Consider the following 21,831-nt stretch of genomic DNA (forward strand, 5'->3'; position numbering starts at 1 on the left):
TGTGCTTGTGCAATGTCAGAGCTGTCATTCAATCTGGAATCCTTCTTCCTCTAGAACTCTGCTCTTTGGGGTCAGAAAGAAGCAGTGGCCACTCAGAAGATGTGGATGCACAGTGTAAGGTTGCCCGTGCAAGGAGACATCAGAGGAGAAACCAGGAGCCCGTCCAATAGAGCTGTACACCGGGATGGGCATAGCATTCCAGTTGCTATTATCAAGGGACTGGCTGGCCCCAGGCAGAGATTCCTCCTGCAACTTCCTACAACTCACTGGTGAGGCTGTGCCTCTTACAATATGAGAATAATTTCAACTAAAGGGAGCTTAAAAAAGACTACCTGGAGAGGCCTTCTTTAGCAAAGAACGGAAGGTCTAAAAATATTGAGTTTCACCAAACATCGTCTAAGAGAATGCGATAATTATCTCCAAGTACTTAACGGGCCTTAGCACCAAGGTGAGACATGAACTGTTTAAAGAGCTTTATGGAGGTGTGAGAAAGTCTTGGCAGTTAGTGGTAATTAAATTAAGTTGAGTAAAATTATATTTCAGATGGGGATCTAGGAAAGTTTCCCTTGTCTGTTAAACAAGTATCCCAAAGGATATGTTGCAATCATTTCAAGTCAAACTGAGGCAGTTATTAGAGAACATGAGAGAAAGAATTATCTTAAATGGGGGTGAGGGAGAGTTAAGTAGGGAGGAGATAGCTGGTTTATTAGTCACATTGTCCCTTTTGCTTATAAGCGTTGTAAATACCTCACTTCCAATGCTAGCTGGGAAGGAAAGATCATGGAGATTCCAGTAACTCAGAAAAGCAATATTACTGAGAGATCTAAGCTGGGCATTATTTACCCACCAAATTTACTCTTTGAAATGTGTTTGGTCAGCTGTGTTTGGCTTCTGTGACTAGCTGTATTTGTCCAAAGGCTAATTAGCTCGAAGGGTAAAAAGATCAGTGAGTTAATCCATAATCTCAAGTGACTGATGAAATCTAACTGCCAACTGGTGCTGGAGCAGATACTTTTTTAAGGATTAATAAGGCATGCCAGCTATTCTCAAATATTAGGCTTTGCTAGAATAAGACAGGATACAACAAGAGAAAAGACAATGCTAGATTTTTTTTAAAAAGTCTTTCTAACATTTATATAGTAATTTCACAAACAAAACTTACAGAATTTCAAGGGACATGTGGGTAGTACTTTGCTATAGGGGACTCACAGGTCTGGGGTGGCCTTAGGCAGAGTTGCTTCTTTTTGGTTCCTCAATAATACAATGAACATTTCACTGTTGAACATTTACTATGTGCCAAGCACTGGGTTTTACATCTGAACTCAGTTGGTCCTTGCCATAACCTAACAAGGCAGGTGCTGTTACTCTTCCATGTAATAAGTGAGGCCATTCAAGCCCCAAAGTCATATGGCTAGTAAAGTTTAAACCCAAGGGCTCTGGCTCCAGAGTTTTTGATATTAACTGCTCTAGGGGGAAGGAAAGGTCAGGATCAAAGTCTCCCTGGTCCAGTTCTCTGTCTTTAGATTCATTCTGATAACTTGTGCTCTGATGGGCTATGTCACATAGTAATTTCAGAACACAGCTAAACATAAAAATCACTGGGCTTTGGAAAGTTCATTAAAAGAACCTGTGCTGGGACGCCTGGGTGGCTCAGTGGTTGAGCACCTGCCCCTGGCTCAGGGCGTGATCTGTGGTCTCAGGATCGAGTCCCACATCAGGCTTCCTGCCTAGAGCCTGTTTCTCCCTCTGCGTACATTTCTGCCTCTCTCTCTCTGTGTATTTCATGAATAAATAAATACAATCTTAAAAAAAAAAAAAAAGAATCTGTGCTTTTCAGCACACTGTATTTATTTGTTAGGGCTTTGGTCAGAAAGTACAAAGTGCCACAGACCGGGTGGCTTAAACAACAGAAACTTACTGCCTTCTCGTGTTGGAGGTCAGTAGTCTGAATACAAGGTATCAGGAGGGTTGGTTCCTCCTGTGGGCTGTGAGGGAGGGATTTGTCCCAGGCCTCTCTCCTTGTCTTGTAAGTGGCCATCTTCTCCCTGTGTTTTTTCAATGTCTTATCTCAAGGCATGTCTATCTCTGTGTCCGAATTTCTCCTTTCTATTGGGACACAAGCAGATTAGAGCTTATTCTAAGGACTTCATTTTAACTTGACTACCTTTATAAAGACCCTATCTCCAAACAAGGTCATATTCTGAAATATTGACCAGCATGTCAGTTTTGGAGAAAGACAGAATTCAATCCTAAACATGTATCAAGTCAGGTGTAAACATCCACTTGTGGGGTGCAATCCACCAACAGTGCAGCCAGAGGCAGCACAGGCTCCCATCAGTTCTGCAGGGGTGTCCTAAAAAGCCCAACCTTCTACCTCTTGGAAGGGCACTGCTGTTCTTTCTTCCCCCAGCTGGCCAATAGAAGGGCCAAAGTAGGAGCTTGTGAAGGAATTTTCTGATCTGTAAGACTGAACCCAGACATTTAAGGCCACTCTTTGACATTGCCCTGTTAGAGAACATTGACGTCAGCTACCCATCAAGGCTGTGGGGGAACAGCTTGAGTGAGGGCTGAGGTACTCACATGGGGCTCAATTTGCTCCATGAAAAAGGCAAGCTACCATCCATCGTAGGATGGCCTTAAACTGTGGAAAGTCACATCCCTGATCCTGTCTTCAAAGGTAGTGGTCTCCTCCCTATTTTGAAAAAAAAAAAATCTATGTATACCTTCTACGTGCACATTTTTAAATTGATGGCTGAAAATTTTCATCGCATTTGGAATAGTTGCAAAGAATATAATTTTCAGCATATTATAATATTGATATAAAAATAAAAAATAAAACTGTTACATCACATTTTAAAATATATGCTTGGATATATATTCAATAGGGTTTTTATACCCATAATTACTCATTTAAAAATATATGAATAAGCTCTTTTTTAATAGTTGGAAATTTTACATCATTTTTCTCCTTTAATAACAGGTCTGCAAACTTTCTATGTAAAGGCCAAACACTATTTTAGGCTTTCCAAGCAGTCTCTGTCATAGCTACTCAACAATGCCATTGTAGCACAAAAGCAGTCATAAACAGCACATAGATGAATAGGCATGGCTGGTGTCCCAGCAAACTTTGTATACAAGAATAGGCAGTGGGCTGGATTTGGCTCATGGGTCATTGTTTGCCATCCTGTCTTAGAACTCAAATTCCCATTCTACTTCCCATTGTTCCCATTCTACCTCAATTCTACTCATACAGAATTTTAGCATGATAGAATTCTATGCTTCAAAGCCAACTGTTAATCATACTATTATACATCTCTTGGCATATATATATACACATATACATATATACACACACACTAAAATCTCATTTAAAATACATTTTCTGTGAACAGGAGACTATAATAAAAATATTCTTCTTCATTGAGTATAACAGTACAATTTTAATATGAAGTAATTGAAATAAATACATTACAAATGTTGGTGATTATTAAACCAAAGAGAAAGATTTCATTGGGACTCCATTTCTTATTAAGATGGGAACCCATTTATGGATCTTTACTTAAAGGATCTGTCACATGCCTCTGTGTGGCTCTCAGAGAAGGCTTCCACACATTGGGCCACACTCCATTGTGAGATCCGATGGAGGTGAGAGGAGGCCTTTCTTTTGTCAAGAGGGAGCAGGCTGCTGGGAGGGTCCTAAGAGCCCTCTCAAGATGGTCCGTTTTGAGGTACAGGTGGAAACTGAGAATGTGGAAATGGATCACTTTAAAACTAGCCATGCCTGACTTTCCCTTGAAAAGTCTTCCCACTCTTCAGGGGAATGAGCACCCCAGACTGAAGTCTACTTTTCTAATGCATTAGTTATAAATCAGGGTATAAGTGGTGGGGCTGAAATGGAGGTATTAGATGTCAGTAAGAGGAACACAGGCTTGGGAATCAGACACACCTGAATTTGAATCTCACTCTGCCACTTACAGGAAGGATAATAAGCTAACTCTCTGCATCTGTTTCCTTACCTGTGAAAAGGGTATATAATGCCTTTAAAGATTGCTCTTAACGTTGCAATGAAATGTATTAGGAAAAAGGACAGAGACCGAGAATGGGCACTAAAGCCTCCCTGAATCCCGCCCTCTGTCCTTTGAGCATTGGGGGATGCACTCTTTGATAAAAACCTATATCCTACGATGGTGTAGTGTGTGTATATATATATGTATGTATATGTATATACATATACATGTATATACATCTCCTATATATACATACATTTTCATCTCCTATATATATACATGTATATGTATATATATATACAATGAATATTATTGAGCCATAAAAAAAAGACCAAGGAAATTCTATCATTTGTGATAACATGGATAGACCTTGCAGGCATGATGCTAAGTCAGACAGAGACAAATACCGTATGATCTCACTTATATGTGGAATCTAAACCAACCAACCACCACCACCAAAATACCAAACTTATAAAAAAAGAGACAGATTAATGGTTACCAGAGGTAGAGGGTGGGGAGAAGGTGTGTGCTCACAAGGTACAAACTGCCAGTTAAAAGATAAGTGAGTACTAGGGTCGTGATGTACAACTAATGACTATAGTTAGCACCGCTGTGTAGTTTACAGCAAAGTTATGAACGTAGATCCTAAGTGTTCTCATCCAAGAAGAATTTTTTTCTTTTCTTTTTATTGTATCTATGTGAGAAGATGGATGTTAGCCGAACCCACTGTGGTAATGATTTCACATGTTTAAATCAAACCATCACGCTGTACTCCTTAAACTTACAGTGATGTATGTCAATTATTTCTCAATAAAACCAGGGGAAAAAACTGTATCTTGACAGACCACTGTATGCAGTAATTTTAAAATAACAGCCACATTAATAATAATAATCAGGGATGCCTGGGTGGCTCAGTGGTTAAGCATCTGCCTTCAGCTCAAGGGGTGATCCCGGGATCCCAGGATCCGAGTCCCACATCTGGCTCCCCTCAGGCAGCCTGCTTCTCCCTCTGCCTGTGTTTCTGCCTCTTTCTCTGTGTCTCTCATGAATAAATAAATAAAATCTTGAAAAAAAAAGAGAAGAATTAAAAAAAAAACAGCTCGGAAAATACCATTAAAAGGACCTCTTCATATATAAAGTGCCTAGCACAACGAAGGCACAGTTTTTATAAGCATCAGGCAAGAGTTTCTGACATTGATCTGGCCTTGAAGCCAGTGACTGGGAGGGAGCCTGTACAACTACACCAGGGATGGGAGAGAGAGCGCCACACACTGTTGGTTTGATTACTGTACAGTTACTACAGTGCTCAGAGGGCTACGAGAGTTCCCCACCCACTGCTACTCAGACCTCTAAGCAGGTGACAAGGAAATTACAACAGTTCTCTATCACCATAGTTGCAAATTCTATCTCCCCTGAAAATTCTAACAGTTCAGAAACCTTTGGTAAAGTGAACATTTTTGGGTTCACCTATGTTTCATCTCCTAAACTGCTCTGCAAAAGGTAGGAGAGTGGATAGCTCTTGAGTTTGCTTTTATGGTTCTGATTTTTCATTATTTACATTTACCTCTGTACCATCTAGGCCATATAAAGTAGCACACCGAGGGGAACAAAGGCAAAAATCAAGGGCAGTTCTTGGCCAATTTGATTTTATCAATTACTTTCAGGTTGTTTTGAAAGAACTCTTTCAGAAGTCCAACTTTTAAGAAGTGGATATTTATTCTTTATGTAAATGGCAGGAGAATGAATGCTTAAGTGAATATACAAATAAATTAGTGAATACAGTTGACCCCTGGACAATGTGGAGGTTAGACACACCAACACATTTGAAAAGCTGTATATAATTTTGACTCCCCCACCCAAACTTAACTACTAATAGCCTACTGTTGACCAGAAGTCACACCGATAACATAGTCAGTTAATACATATTTTCTATGTTCTATGTATTACATATACTATATTCTCACAGTAAGCAAGCTGGAGAAAAGAAAATGTTATTAAGAAAATCATTAGGAAGGGCGCCTTGGTGGCTCAGTCAGTTAAGCAGTTAAGTGTCTGCCTTTGATTCAGGTCATAATCTCAGGGTCCTGGGATCAAGCCCCATGTCGGACTCCCTGCTTAGCAGGGAGCCTGCTTCTCCCTCTCCTCCCTGCTCATGCTCTCTCTTGCTATCTCTGTCTCTCTCTCTCTCTCTCTCAAATAAATAAATAAAATCTTTTTAAAAAAAGAAAATATAAGGAAGATGGTACTGTACTATTTATAATACTGTACTGCAAAAAAAAATCCACCTATAAATGGACTCAAACCTGTGCTCTTCAAAGGTCAACTTCTATAAAAAACTAGTTTGTTGGGAATTTTGTTATCATGGCTTCTAAATTCTGGGCAACTTTGAGGCTAATGATTGCATGAAAAATAAACCTTTCTGCAGGTTAAGCCATAGACATTCACAGGTGATTTATGTTCATAGATAACACCAAGGCCTAGAACTGATACAGAGCAAGTATTTTGCAAATAGTGGTTATTGACTGAATTCAGAGAGCAAGAAAAATGTAAGCACTCTCCCTTGTTAACAGACATATTAACAAGTCAATTAATTCCTCTGAGACTCAGTTTCTTCACCTGTAACAAGGTAATCTTGACAGAATATAGAATTCAGGGGTGTAGAGTGCACAGCTAAGGGGAATGGGGGAGACAAGAAAGCTATCAAGAAGTAGCTGGGAACGTCCATATGGAAGAACCAAATATATGCATGTTTTCCAAAATTTTATTATGTCTTCATGAAGAAGAAAGACAGAGTTGGGGCAGGATGGCTACAACCTGGCAATCCAGAAAGATTTATGGGCCATATGCAGAGACCAAGAACATCTTGACTTACAAATGTAAAAGGGACCAATTATTTATGACAGGTCACAGGCTTCCTGAATGCCACAAGGCATCTGCCAAGAAGCACAATATCATTTGATCTTGACTGGCTTCCAAAATCAGGAAAGCATACATCATTACCCTGGAGCTTCTGGGACTCTTGCTCTAAAAACATGTTTCCAGTGATTCCTCCTCTATAAGCAAGGCTGAGTTGTTAAGAGATATTAGATTTGAAATAATAATAGTAACACTTTATATATTACCTTAAGTACAATCCACAGAGCACATGGGATATGTTAATTTGTTCTCTAAATATTTTTATATATCTGATAGGATAGATATTATCTATATTTTATACATGAGAAAAATGATAGTAAAGATTGGAGAGGCAATACGGCAAGACCTACATCTTACTAGTGGCTAAGCTGGGACTTTATCCCAAGCTCTTTGTTCTAAGGGCAGCGTCCTTTTCTCTCTGGGTAGCCTCTGGTGCTAGCAGGGCTGAGGTAGTCTCTGAGGATTTAGGAAACTGATCTGAGAGCAGATGGCACGTGCCCTCCTAGCACTCCAGCTGTCCAATCAGAGACACAGCCAAAGAGCTGAGCTAGACATCCTCTGAGATACAAAAAAATAAATGGCTCCTACCCAAGAACATAATCATACTATTTTCTTCTTACACAATGTATTCACTCATCACTTATACACACCATAATTTAATTTTCACTCGCCAACAGGCTTGTGAGAAATGCACCTTTACTTCCATTTTTATAAATGAGAGAGCTAAGGTTCAAAGGGGTTAAAGAGTCATCTACCTAGCTCTCAAGAAATTTTATGGAGGATAGAGGGATCTATCCATAAAGTGATCTTTGCAGAGCTTCTTGGGCCCACTTTGCAGAGATGTTTGAGCCTGGCTTATGGAATCCAGAGTGAGGGCTTTTGTCCACTGACCCACTCCGTTCTCTAAAGCTGGAAGGGTGTGGGTATCAGGAAGAGAGGGCCAATGGACAGTACCAACATAGGATCCCTAGAGCACAAGCCTTCGGTTGAATCCTTAACATTAAGTGGTCTAGATCGATGCTTAGTACCAGTGTTGGTGGTGTTCAGACCAGTTCTTTCTTTGATATCATTCTTTGTAGGTGATAAAGCTCCTATAATGCATATTTCACATTGTTCAACCATTAGACACGAGTGAGCTCCATCTTAGCTGCTAGGACCTGTGGCCTGGCTGGCTCTACTTAGAAATGATTTGCCCAAAGGGTAAGTCTGTCAGTATGGGCTGCCAGCATGAAGGCCTGAGTTCCATTAGCTGATGGGTGCTTCATTCCCACCAGGCAAAGGGATGTTAGAACTGCCCCAGATGCTATCTCAAATGTTCAGCTATAAAAATTCCAACCAAGTCAGAATGAAACTTTATTTCATTATGCTTCCAGGTCTGGGAATGATGCCAGTGAACTGCTCTCCTTGACAGGTCTCTCATCACTTATAGCTCAAAGGAAAGGAAAAGTGAGCTCCCAAAGTGCCAGGCTGCAGCCCTCCTTGTCAGATGGCAACACCTCCATGGAACAGCTGAGCAAGAGGATGAGTAAAGAACTGACGTTCCCTTATCCCTGAAACCCTGCATACTGATGATAATTCCCTGTATGTTCCTTTTCAAAGTCTTGCACAATGCACAGAGCTGAGAAAAGGACATAGGAGAGGGATGAAAAATCCGTTTCTGCAGTAAGCCAGTTCTGATTGCTTGGTAGTGGCTGACTTAGTGCTGTGTTAAGATGGATTCTGAGGCTCCATCTAGGTACAGTGGGAATGATTGCTGCGATCAATGAAATACGAGCCTTAGAGAGCAGATTGTTTGAAAGCTTGACTTTGGAAATCACCAAGTCTAAGCTTCACTCTACCCATGTGCTGTGGAGCATAAAGGTTAAATGATTTACAGAATTCAGTTGCTAAACCACAGACAATAATCCAAGGCCCTAGATCGTGGATTACTGCTTTCTCATCTATACAAGTACTTTTCTAGCCCTAGATTTCTAGAATATCATAGATTGTTGGAAATTAGCTAGCAAATTAGTGGACTTCAAAGTCCTGTGGCATTCAAAGACAATTACCGTAATGCTAATTTCACTTGCGTAATATATAGCTACTTCCCAGTGTTGCTGTGCTCACTGAAATCCCACAGCACTTCTTTCCACTCATGATAGTCCTTGGCGTGGCCAAGTATCAGCAGATTCACAAAGCAAGTATCTCGCTCTTAGGTTCAACCCTGCTTATAGTTTAACCTACTTGGTCTGCCAGTGTTGCCTCAGTAAAGACAATAAAGTCCTGCCATGAAAAGAAAGAAGTTGCAAAGGAGCCATACAACTTAATCCAAAACACATTTGTTGAGTGCTTAAGTGCACAAGGCATTCTCCTTGGGAATTCTGTCCAATGTGCAGGTAATGGGTATAGTTGGACCAGAAGGCATCCCTGTCATTAGGGATGGTATTGCACTGTGTGGATTTTTTTTCCTCCCTTTCTCAATGTTTTGTGAGATTTCTAAAAGACTTCTTTATTAACTGAAGGTTTAAGAGGACCAAACTTAAACTGAGCTCTATCCTTCCATTTGCAGATTTGGCTGCAATTGTCAATGTCAGGACATCTCTAGGAGGCTGGGACTGGATTCCTCTAAGAAAGCTCCACTGCATGATTTTGATCTAGTTTACTGAAAACGTTGATTACATTTTCATAATTAGTTTTACATTAAAAAAAAAACCTTGGGGGAGTGGATAAATAGAATAACATATGATGTTGAAGGTAAGGATTTTAAGACCAAATTAACTGTAAGAACTACTTAGTCAATATTTTCTAGCTAAACAAAATTTGCAGAATTGAATAAGACGACAGCAATTAAATCATCCCTTTGCCTCAATTTATACTTGTCTTCATAAAGAATTATCTGTTTGCAGCAGAGTTACCCTCTCAATCAAGGTTTGCATAGCTTAATATTAAAACTAAACCCATGTTTCCTGAACATACTGAGTTGACGGAGGTGGTCCAAAGTGTGGTGAGGGGCGGGGGCACAATATCTAGGGACAGAAAAATGCCACAGATGGTGAATGTTGACTTTCTGCAATTGGAAAAAAAACAGCACACCTTTTAATTCCCCATGCCAAACAGAGTAATGGAAAAAATAAGATTTAGCTACATGTTGGGTTTTCTATGTACAATGGCTAAGGGCAAAAGTAAACAAATTTGTGAATACTAATATTTTGTTTCTCTCTCTGTTGTCAGGGCAAGTGTCTTCCAGATATTTCAAGGAGATGAAGAAGAAATGAAGGTGCCATGACATGATGATGAGGTGGAAGTCACTGGCCTGTTGTATCAGGAAAGTTCTTTGGAGCCCAGTACTGTGCTGTCTATCATAGACTAGTCACTAACCACATATGGCTATGGACACCTTGAAATATGTGGCTAGTATGATTGCGCAATTGAATTACAAATTTTATTTAATTTTAGCTCATTTAAATTTAAAAACTGATAACTTCAGTTATTGAAAAACTTTTATGTACGTTCAGAAAACACTGGGTATGTGAATCTACATTTTTAATGGTAAATTTTATGAAAAACAGATTTCCTGTGGAAATTTAGTAACCAAATTTGCTATAACTGCAAATTACACATTGGATTTCAAAGACAACATAAGAGATTGAATATAAATATTTTGTTAATAATTTTGTAGTTGCATGTTGAAATATTTTGGGCATGCTGGGTTAAATACATACATTATTAACATTTCTAGACCTGCCTTTTTTTTTTTTTTACTTTTTAAATGTGATTACTAAAAAAAAAAAATGAAAATTACATATGTAACTTGTATTATATTTCCACTAGACAGTTTTGGTCTAGAAACAGATCTACCATATTATCCCTGTAGGACATTATTTTTTGAATAGCTATTGAAATTGTCTTTTACACATTCACATACCTAGTGTAATAGTAGAAAGTGCATAATATTAGGCATGTACAGCAAAGAACCCACGTTTTTAAAACCTGCTGCTGAGACCCCTACAGATCCTTTTTCCATCTAGTCATGCCATCTTGCTTGTATGCTCTTTTCTGCTATTTCTTTACATGTTAAACTGAAAACTTCAAGGACATCACTAGTTTTCCTTTTTCCATCTAGTGACCTAACTCTTTCCCCTCCATTTTTCATTCCTAAGTCTTCAGTGGGAATGGCAGTTTTTAAAACAGATAGAAATGGAGATGCTCTGAAGTAGGGGGTAAAGGATCCACTCACATCCCGCCACACACCCATTGCCTCAGTTCCATCAATGGTCCCCAACTCTGAGAGGCATGGTTTGCAAACTATATCACGATCAATGATTTTCAGGTCTCATCTTTTGAATCTTCAGTTGCTCCATCAATGCTTGTCCTCTGCCACGAGCTGGAATCTCTTTCTGAGCTGGGTCTATTAACAGGGTCTTCAGAAAGCATGGTAGCCCTGGTGATTCCCACATCTACTGTGGGTCATGCATGCACCTAGACCGGCTGCACTGTTGTTCCTGCCCCTTCAAGACCCTGGCTGTTGCTACGGCAACTGCAAATCATTCCTGGCAAATGAGAGCAAAGGGCAGCCATGGAACTGATGACCTTCCACCTCTCACAGCTGGCCCAAGAGGAGCCAATCTCACATAGAAACTGACCTAGTTCGTATCCGTCAAAGAAACACTCCTTGGAATGAGGTGGCACATCGTACAGTAACACAAGGGGATAAACACATGAGGCATTTTGGCAAACGAGGTTTTACTTAACTCAAACATCTTTTCCTAAATGGCATTCTGAAGAATTTGCCCAACCACCCGAAAATGCCTTTCTAATTTGACTTTAATTATCACAATGGTTGTTGAATTCAGTTTCCTGTGACCTGGTTCCATTCGACAGAATGAGAGCTGAGAAGACCCCCCTTCTCTTGTCCATTCACACTCCTTCCATCCATAGATGCGGCAAACACGTAAATCAACATGTGTGAAAACACAAGTCACTTGCCAGTCCCTAGCTTGCTAAACACAGGCAAGTTCCTTAATATTTTGGTGCCTCAATTTCTTCATCTAGAAAATAATCCTGTTAGGGCTGTTTGAAAGATTTAGTGAGTTATTATATCTACATAAATTGTATTGAACAGTGCCTGGCACACAACAAATGCTCAAGGCAGGTTAGCTTTTCCTATTGTGATTGATTTTATTCCAACTGCTAGGAGAAATGAAAGATTCTATCATTCCAATTCTCAATGAATTTCTTGTTTTTAAAAAATATTTTATTTAGATTCAATTTGCCAACATCTAGTATAACACCCAGTGCTCACGTCATCAAGTTCAATGCTGAATTTCAGGGATCGGATTTAACATATTTATTTTCACATTGACCTTTCAGGAAAGTCTGATGGTGACATGAAAATCTCAGGAAATTTATTTTTTACTCACCTTTACATGTATGATTCTAATATGTCCTATATCCTACAAATGCCATTAAGAAGAAGTACGAAGTAGCCTTCTGCTTCTGGAGTGAACAGGTAGCCATTTGGCAGCTAAAGGAACATGTTCCTTTCAAGTCCCGTTACCCTTTTATCACCCAACACTGCAAGCTGGGAAACGAGAAAGCCACCATGTTCTAGAACTATTTCCAAGACTTCTTCATTCAAACCTTAAGTGAAAACACCCGGGACCTCATTCAGGTACTGAAGACACTGCTTAGGTCAGCAGTTGATTGGCAAAGGGCTGTGGCAGTTTTTAGTGGACCCTTTGCAATAACTTGAGGGCAAATAAAATTGAGGGTAAAATAAACTCTGGGCTATTTACCCAGGACAGAGATCCTACGTGGCCCTCAAATGGGTCGTCATCAAAGTATTACGTGATTATGCATAATGTATTTTCTTAATGCCCGGGGGGAGAATTTCATAGTTTTCAAATTCTTAGACTTCCATGATCTAAAAATAGATTAATAACTACTCTTAATTTTTAAAAAACATTTTTACTGCTTCCATAAAAGGCCGTTTCTTCTCTCATTCTTGCCAACAGATGCCAGTACCTCACTCGTGTAAGTGATGCAACCGGGGGAGAGAAGACACCAAAAGAGGATGGAGGGTCATTCTAATGAAATGACGTCACTTAATGCACACCCGTTAGAAACCAGACTTCCTCAAAAGTGTGTGTGTGTCAAGGTGTGCCAAGGAACGGGATGCAATAGGGAGAGCTCACGTGCACACACTTGCCTCCGACCAGGTGGAACTCAGCTTGGCACACCATCTTGAGCCTCTTGGGATGAAAGGACAGCCTACATTTCTAGAGGGGCCTTCAGCTAACAAACAGGTCTCTAACCTGGTCAAGTGACCTGGTTCTCCTATACTGTGTACTGTGACTCACAATGAGGAAACTTGGCCATCTCCTCCCATGGCATCGGGTCAGAAGAGGTCAGGTCCCTTTCCAACCCCTCTCACCCTGCTTTCGGGTCTTCTACAGGCACAACCTTCCCAGCTCTTTGGTTTCTTTACCCGCTCATCACAGACCCATTTAGGACACAGCAAATTTCAATCTACAGCCACGTGAAGACCTACAACACGCTCTTCTGTCAAAAGGACACTGTATAAAGGACAAGCCGGTAAGATTTCCCATGTTCAACTATTTCATGTGCATATATATCTGAACCAGGTGATATTGCTTTCTTCTCTTTCTCTCTCTGTTGTTTGAACCCAAGTGAACTGTAAATAGAAGACATGCAGTGTGCTGTCAGTCTTCCTGGCACATGAGATGGGAAATTACATTTAAAAAAAAAGTAACAGTGATGAAGAAGCCTCACAACCAGCAGAGATGCTGGGGAGAGGTTCTTAGGCAGAGATGGAAGCCCCAAGTTCAGCCCCCGCTCTCTGCACCCACGCCGAAAGCGATGCCTCCCCTCTCCATGTTCTGAAAGATTATAGTTCCTCTGGAATCCTACACTGTGCTTGAGTTCTGTCTTGCCACATATATTTTTAAGTTTGCAGCTAGAAGGGTCTCTAAAGGCAAAGAGTTTTTCCTTTTCCGTGCTGCCCCTCCATTGCCTGTTTACAGCACTGCTTTCTTATTTTTTCCTGCTTCTACCCAAAGAAATCGAGAATTTCATCACCAGTGTCAGAAAATTAAACCCCAGGGAGCAAAGCAATAGCTCGGAGCAACCCTTCCCTGGCAAGGAGCCAATCCTTGAATATAACTTTGCAAACCCTCTGGTTTTCAGGGGTTTAAAAGGATGCAAAACAGAGTCGTTTGGAAGCGTGGTTTTTGGCAGCCGAAATCTTTCTGACTTCAAGTCATCTTTGCAATTAATTTTTAGAAAGAGAGTGAACATATTCTGATTTAGAGACAGGTTTCATGAAAGAAGTAAGGGGCATGACCTAGCTCAGTTGCACACTCCCCAAGCCGAGATCAGCAGTGCATGCAGAAGAGACGCCTCCTTCTGTGCTTGGGGGTCTGAAGAAGTGTTTGACAGACCATTGTAATAACATCTCTCTTCACAATGCAAACACCAGCAACACAGTCAAGCCGCTCACCTCTCGGCTCCGTGCCTGCACCTTTCTCTCTCTCCCCAGCAATGCACAAGGTGGACTCTTATTAATTTAGTTGGAAAAGCACCCTCTTTTGAAATGGATCTATATCCCGGCAGATAAAGCAAGACCCCACTCCTCATACTAATCCCAACTAGACAAACCAATGTTCCAGTATAATACACAGGCAACTACGAATCCGATCCTACCCAAGCAATGCATGCAGGCTTTGGAATACAGAAGCTCACACATCACGGGAACCCTAGAATGCCTGCTCCTCCATGTGCTCGTTCCAATTCCTAGTTTTCTCAGCAGACAATAGGACAAGGCTGCATTTTAGCTCAGGCTGCTAATACGGGCGGACAGATGTGTAAGGCGGAGGTTTACTCACCAAGCTCCCGTAAGTCCATCTTTCCCAACTACAAATACTGCTGCTAAGCCTGCTGCCGCCACCAAATGACTTAGAGTCGTCCCCCAGAAGAACAATGTGCTGGAATACCAGATGGTTCCTGAGTAAGCTTGTTCATGAAACAGGTTTCCAGTTGAGCCATGTGAATGGAGACCTGCCGCACACCTTTGAATGGTACACGCTTCAAGTCCAGAAGAATAAGCATGTAGCTTTGCTTATGTTTATGGAGCCCGAGCCCAGGGGTGCTCCCATTGGCAGGAATCGCAGAAAGATCAGCCAATCAAAGGGAGCCTCCATTTCAGGGAAACTCCTGCTCATTTATTTAGCATCTTCAGAGATCATCGGCTTTTCTAGGAAGAGCTTTTCTCTTATAGTATCACAAGAGAAAAATAATAACTTCAATTCTGGTGCCCTCTGCTCTTTCATCAATAAACATACATAGCTCCTCTTCTGGGTATTCCTCTATATCCCCACTTTCCTTATAAAGAACTTAAAAAAAAAGAAAGGAAGGAAAAGAAGGAGAAAAAGAAAGAGCTGGTGATGGGCTAGAGATAGTTCATATTCATCAGCCTCCACCTTGTTGGGAGGAAGGAGGGGGGAGCGCCTGGGCTCAATAATTACTGATTCTGTTGCCATGGAAACAGACTGGCTGCAGCGAGTTGGATTCGTGTAGAACATCTGCTGCCAGACCCATAATCAACTGCAATCTCATCTCTCCCCCTCTCCCTACTTTTATTTGATTGTGAGTTTGCTTTCTCTTCTTCTCTTCACATGCAGTTTTTGTCCAGAAATGTCATGTAACTGCCTTACTTTGTACACTCGGCACACACACACACTAGAAGTGCTCACATGCCCAGAAATGCGTGCACGCAAGGGTGCATCCCAGCAGGACTCCTACGGAGGAAGGATCTCTACTCTGATTCCCATCCAGAATGTAAACAAGCATAAGCACGGTGCCTCCACCGCTCATGAAAATTTACTGTAAGTTAACCTACAGAGGTAGCGGGTTATCTTTTAAAATATTTGTCATCTAATAGCCCTGAAAGGCCCCCAAATAAAAGTTTGCAATGGCATTTCTCAGGGGGCACTGGCGATGGTTCCTAGCAAATCTTTGCAATGAAGCGATTAAACGGAGAGGCTCGTAGAAGATTTTTAAGCACAAAGTCTTTAAGCTCAGCTTCTTCTCTCACAGCTCACAAGGCACCCTGAACACGGGCATCTCCTTGGGGATGTCCTCAGTCCATTTCTATCCCCGCCCCCCCCCCCAACACCCCAACTCCCGTTCGCTCCAAATTCTTCTAGTTACAGGACAAGAGTTCATGTCAGACTCTGGATGTGCTATCTTTCTCTTCATCAGCAGGGGCCGCCACTGAGCAATGAATGACTACATGGCCAGGTCAGGCCCAGAGGAGACCCAGGCGGTGGGGATCTCACCTGTGTGTCTGTGGAAGCCTTCAGCTCTACAAAGACTGACTGAGCATGGCAAATGTCAAAGGAGGCTATGGTTCCTGCTTAAGATAGAAGGGAATTCTTCTCTGTCCCATCATCACGACTATCAAGGAGAGCCTTCTCTTTCCTGAAGGTCTCTACCAGCCTGATGCCTTCAAACCATTAATGACACAGAGCAAGCTTCAGAGGGGGCTTTGCCCACCTCTGGCTCCTGAAGCCAAGGTGAACCATCTATCTACCTCACATTCGCAGTTTAATAAGCAGCAGTAGCCCTGGCCTCATGTATTCCAAAATGAGTCTCAGTATAAACCTCATTCCCCTCTGGCTCCAAGCGCTCAGCTCCGGCACAGTGGTCTTGAGGTTGAATTTGTCCTTTCAACAATCTGGATCCTGCTTTTCCATTTTATCTCTTTTTTTGCCCCCATGAGCTTGGAAAAGACTTCTCGCCCATGTCAGGTTCTCTCTGGCCCCCAAATCCAACTCTGGCCATCTTCCTCAGCTCTGTCCAGATGACCTCCACCCTCTGGGGTGGTGGATATCTCGGGGTTTTTTGACTGCCTTTCCAGAACATCCCTAACCTCTTCTGCCATGAGGACATCTCCCCCCCCCCCAACCCTGACCCTCTCACCCTCCTGAGAATATCCAAATCACCGCTGTAGTTAAGCAGCAACATGTCATTCCAACCTGTCATTTGTTCTACAGATGCATAGTGACCAAACAAATTGGTGTGGTTTTTGACTTATGGCACACTAACTTAGTAGAGGAGGAAAAAAAGTGTGAAAGTACACCCTTCCTATGGGGTATGATGGCGAGTTATGTGCCATGAGCACAAATGAAAAGTTTTAACTTAGTAAGGTGAGGAAAAGTATCTCAGAGGAAGTGATACTTGAGCTAAGATCTAAAGGAAGAGTAAAAATTAGTAAACTAAAAGTGAGGGGAACAGTGTGTCTCAGACATAAGGAAGAGCTCATGTGAATGGCGTATTTAGATGTGCACTGCCCAGGAGGGGATGCGGCATCTTTGAAAACTTGAAAGACACCAAATGCTGATTGCAGTGGGAATGATTAAAATTTAGGATGGTGTGAGATGACCTTGGACAGCAAGCAAAGGCTAGACCTGTAGGGTCCTAGAGACTACATTAAAGAGGTTGGTTTTCATCCAATTAGCAAGGACAAACCACTGAAGTACTCCATTGAATGATTCCCTGCCTCTCAAAACACCTACATAACTCAATATAAGAAATTATCTATTTCAAGGCATCTGTAACTTGTTGGACTAGTCTAGCCAGCATTTACTGGACAATGAATAGTCCACAGAGCGTTCTAAGCACTTTTATATGAATTAACTGATTTAATTCTCACAAAAATGCTATGAGGTATTACTATCATCCCTATTGCACAGAATAAGGAAACAGGCATAAGGAGGCTAAGTAACTTGACCAAGTTGACACAAGGTGGCAGAGCCGGGATTTGAACCAAAGGATTCCAGCTCCAGCTTCTTTAAATTAGTGATCTACAGGGGCCTCCTGTGTCAGAATCATTGAGAGTTCCCAAAAATGAAGATTCCTGAGATCCTACTGCATCCTTCCTGAACCAGAATCTCAGGGAGTAGAATCTAGGAACATTTCCTCAAGCTCTCCAGGGGATTCCTACACACACCACAGCTTGAGAATCACTGCTAAGAGATGTATGCATAAAGGAAATGAATTGTTTTTTAATGTATAAAATGGGGAAGAACTTTTTTTTTGAGAATGGGGGGTGTGTGTCTCACTGCTCTAAGCCATCCCAAAGGATGCATCTATATCAGACCAAGGTCACCTTCCTTGGATTGACTACAAATTCTCAAGTTGAGGGTGGGTACCATTGCACAGTGTGGGGCTTGGTAGCTGCTAGGAGCAGGCATATGAATGAAGAAAGAACATGGGTGTTCTTAAAGACCAGATTCACCGGGTGGGTAGAGATGCTATCAGACCTGCCAGCAGTAAGACAGGTAGATCACGTAGTATTGTGGACACTAAGACATGTCATAGATTTTCTTCAGGTAATGTTTTCCTAGAAAATTCATTTTTTAAGACAAAATTGCAAGGTAGTCTGAGAACATTTTTTGTCCTTCTGTCTGTTCTAACCTCCTCATCTATTCAAAAGCTAGCGAGCAGGGCCTTTGGTTCACCAAGCCAGTCAAGGTGTTAGTTCTGAAAAAAGAGTGGCTTTGCCTACATTTCCACAGGGGTCCCTTTACACCAAATAGCTACACGGTCTTTGGAGAAACTTCCAAAGAGTTTTTCCATAGAATCTTGTCTAGTAGTTTTGTTACTGAGATCACAGATTAGCAGTTAATTTGGCTATTGCTGTATATTCTTTCCTTTCTAGACCTGCAATGAAAGTCTATACAAGCCTCAGAGCTGCTGTTGAACCTCAGAAAAGGGAAACCGACATTTTATTGGTTTGATATCTGAACAAGCCCCCAAGAATTTGCACAAAGTGTAATGGTTTTGCACGACAGAGGCTCAAAATGTATCATCAGTGGCATGTCATCAAGCTTCTGAACACATTCAGCTTTATTATGTGCTGTCTCGGATAGGAGAAGGGGATCACAGCATCAACCTGGAAGATAGGGGGAAAGAAAATCACCCCTGGGCACCTGAGCAAAAATCAGAAGAAATCTCTTTCCATTTCACCCCCCAATACAGCCTGTATTCCCTGCTCTGCGCTGGGTAGGCACTGCTGGAACCATTTACCCTGCAGTTTCTTGGGGGAAGATACAAGCTAATTAAATTTTATTTCTTTCCATAAACATGATGTAGTGAGTATATTATTACCAAATTTGATGTATCATTCATATACCTTTATAGTACTTTTAAAATAAATTCACAAATCAAAAAAGAATCGTTAGATGATATGTATTTTTGGATCAGTGTCTGTTGCAGAATGATTTCTAAACTAGCTGGCTAGATTTCCCTCAGTGAGCCTACTGGTCTTACCTGAAATGAACACCACTTACAATGAGCATTTAAAAAGGAGCTGAAGGGGATGCCACATACTGGGCTATGGAGATGTGGCACTAATAGTAAATCCTTCCACTCTCCTACTCCTGGGCCCAACCAGATTACTTCCACAATCTGGCCATCCATTTCATCAGGATGCATGTTCATCACTTGCAACAATGGGTATGATGGTAATGACTTTCTTAGTTTATAAAATGGCTACAGTGAACCCCATTTTTGGGTCAATTGATTCTTAAGAAGAAAGTCATGAGGGTCAAAGTGAGCCTCAAAAAATTCTGACCATGTAGGGTATATATTGTAGAAGGCTTACCTCTAACTATATTTTAGTCTTCTCAAGGCACACTCTCTCTCCTGGTCATCTATGCAAACATGCATGCACGTGAGCACATGCGTGGACAGACACGTACACACACACACACACACACTATGCAAACATGCATGCACATGAGCGCATGTGTGGACAGACACATACACACCACACACACACTGACTTCACTTCCACTCCGAAGAGAAACAGGCTTAGGAAAGCCCAAACCAGACCATATCTCCCAAGGATGTGAGGTTAGAGGTAGCATTTCCGCCCTAATAGGTCAGAAGTGTAATGACTACTGCTCAGTTCAACTGTTTTATTTCACTCAAGACACATAATTCTTTAGTTGGTTGGGCCTAACAAGTAGATAGTTATCTCTGATTTTTTTTCACACGGTGCATTTTAAAACCAAAACAAACACAAAACTTCAACTAAACAGGCCAGGATAACTTTTAGGAATCTTTTAATCCCAAAGGAGAGATGATCGTAACAATATGTCATAGAAAAATCCCCATACAAAGGTAGATGCTTCTTTGTTTCACCCTATGGGGAGATGACCATAAGCAGAATTTACCAAGTCTGCTAGTGTCACTCTATCTTTAGGTCCCAGGATGCTAAGCATCACATGATATACCCTTGTCATCTTTGGGAGGATGGGAGAAATAACAACAAATGTATATGAAGTGCTTACAATGGGCTGATAACATTACGATAATGCCCATTTTCCAAAAAGGGAAACTGAAACCTGTAACATTTAAGTAGTATGTCTACAGTCACTATCCCGCAAGGGTGAGACTCAGGACTCAAACTTGTGCCTTTGAAGTACCACAAGCAGTCTATTGCCTCAGAGCTCCCATAAGAAAGTTGTTTGGAGCAGGTGAGATTATTCCAATAGCATTCTAAGGCTGACTTTTATTTTTGTAACTCATATTTATGAGGCATTAATGTGAGTAGGTTTATTTCCCTAGACTTTGCCATTTTTGTATTTCCCTTAAAAATGCCTAAAATATAAGCAAAACCTACAAACACCAAAATAAAACCAGATCTACAAAATGCAAACATAACTACAAACAAATCTTTTATTCTTCCTCTTTCAGAGCTTGACTTCTGATAGGTGACTATGATTTGCATTTATAGGGTTGAAGACTCAAGGTTTGGAAGTCCTTGAGGTGTGATAAACTTGACCAAATGGAATGGGCTGAACTGAGAACAACATGAGGGCCAGAAGGGCAGGGACCAATATGAAGCATCTGTTATAATTCTCAAGTGCCTTCAAAGAAATAGTTGGTGGAATTCTGAAAGCTTATCATCTTGCCAGCTTGTATCTTCCAAATATACCAGGGAAATGCATTCCAGAAATGCAGGCTGATAAAAAAATCATGCCAAAAGGAAAAATGAAAATGCCAAAATCCTTAACTCAGCCTTGCCAAGCATGTCCACTGGCAATATGGTGGCAAAAAAATCTACTGGGCCAAAGGTAGAATATTCTTTAGGTGACACAAAATGAGAAACAGCTTCTTCACCATTAGGAAAAGGGAAGCTTTGGGGCCGTTACCACATTCTTCTTGGGTTTCAGCTCTCATGCATGAGTAAGCCTCTTCCAATTCTGAAACACATATCAATTTCACACACAAGTGATTCCACCTTTCGAGAAAAAAAATTAGTTTCTGATATTCTCAATAAGAGAACCAATTTCACAGCAGTTGGTAGAGATTAAATCTATGTTTTATCAAATAGAGTTAACATTGATGCCTTTACTTTCTCTGCTCTTTCTGCCCACAGATTCACGGATAATCTGTGGTCCTGGTCTCTTGTTACAACAAGGAGTACATTGCAACAGAACAGGGTAAACCAGAGAGGAGGGGGGAGAATGGAGGGTCTGCTGTGCAAGAGGGCAAACAAGATCAAGAAGGTGAGTAGATGCAGTTCATCCAGGCAAGGAGGGAGGAAGAGGAGGTTCTAGACATGTAGGCAGTCAGTTCCCCGGGATCATGTTCTGAGATGTGAAAGGGGATCTAGTAAGTATGTACAGGGCCAGATATGGAACCACAAGGTGAGGACACCCCCAGGACCAGGAGGATCACCATATAGAATTCTAGGGCCAGTCCCATTTTAACCCAGTTATTTTTATCTTGTCTCTTGACTTCGTGAGAAGCCAGTCACATCACAATGATGTGCCCAGAGTTTCAGTGAATACCAGCAACAACCCAGCTCTCTAGCAACACCTGCTCGGAGTGCACCTCC

The 21,831-nt window shown here is 41.3% G+C and overlaps 1 protein-coding gene across 4 annotated transcripts in view; it reads right to left on the reverse strand.

The window, feature by feature from the left end:
* Window positions 1-21,831, reverse strand: part of ELMO1 (engulfment and cell motility 1) — a 523,086-nt gene that overhangs the window by 119,035 nt on the left and 382,220 nt on the right. Inside the window, exon 1 of one of the 4 annotated variants that reach the window (XM_041727395.1) lies at window positions 14,807-15,046. The exons of the other annotated variants lie outside the window; for them this stretch is intronic. The gene's annotated coding sequence lies outside the window, so the exon portion shown is untranslated. Of the gene's footprint in view, window positions 1-14,806; window positions 15,047-21,831 lie in introns of those variants that run through there. 4 annotated transcript variants of the gene reach the window in all.

Source organism: Vulpes lagopus, chromosome 13 (genome assembly GCF_018345385.1).
Source record: "Vulpes lagopus strain Blue_001 chromosome 13, ASM1834538v1, whole genome shotgun sequence".
Classification (NCBI taxonomy): domain Eukaryota; kingdom Metazoa; phylum Chordata; class Mammalia; order Carnivora; family Canidae; genus Vulpes; species Vulpes lagopus.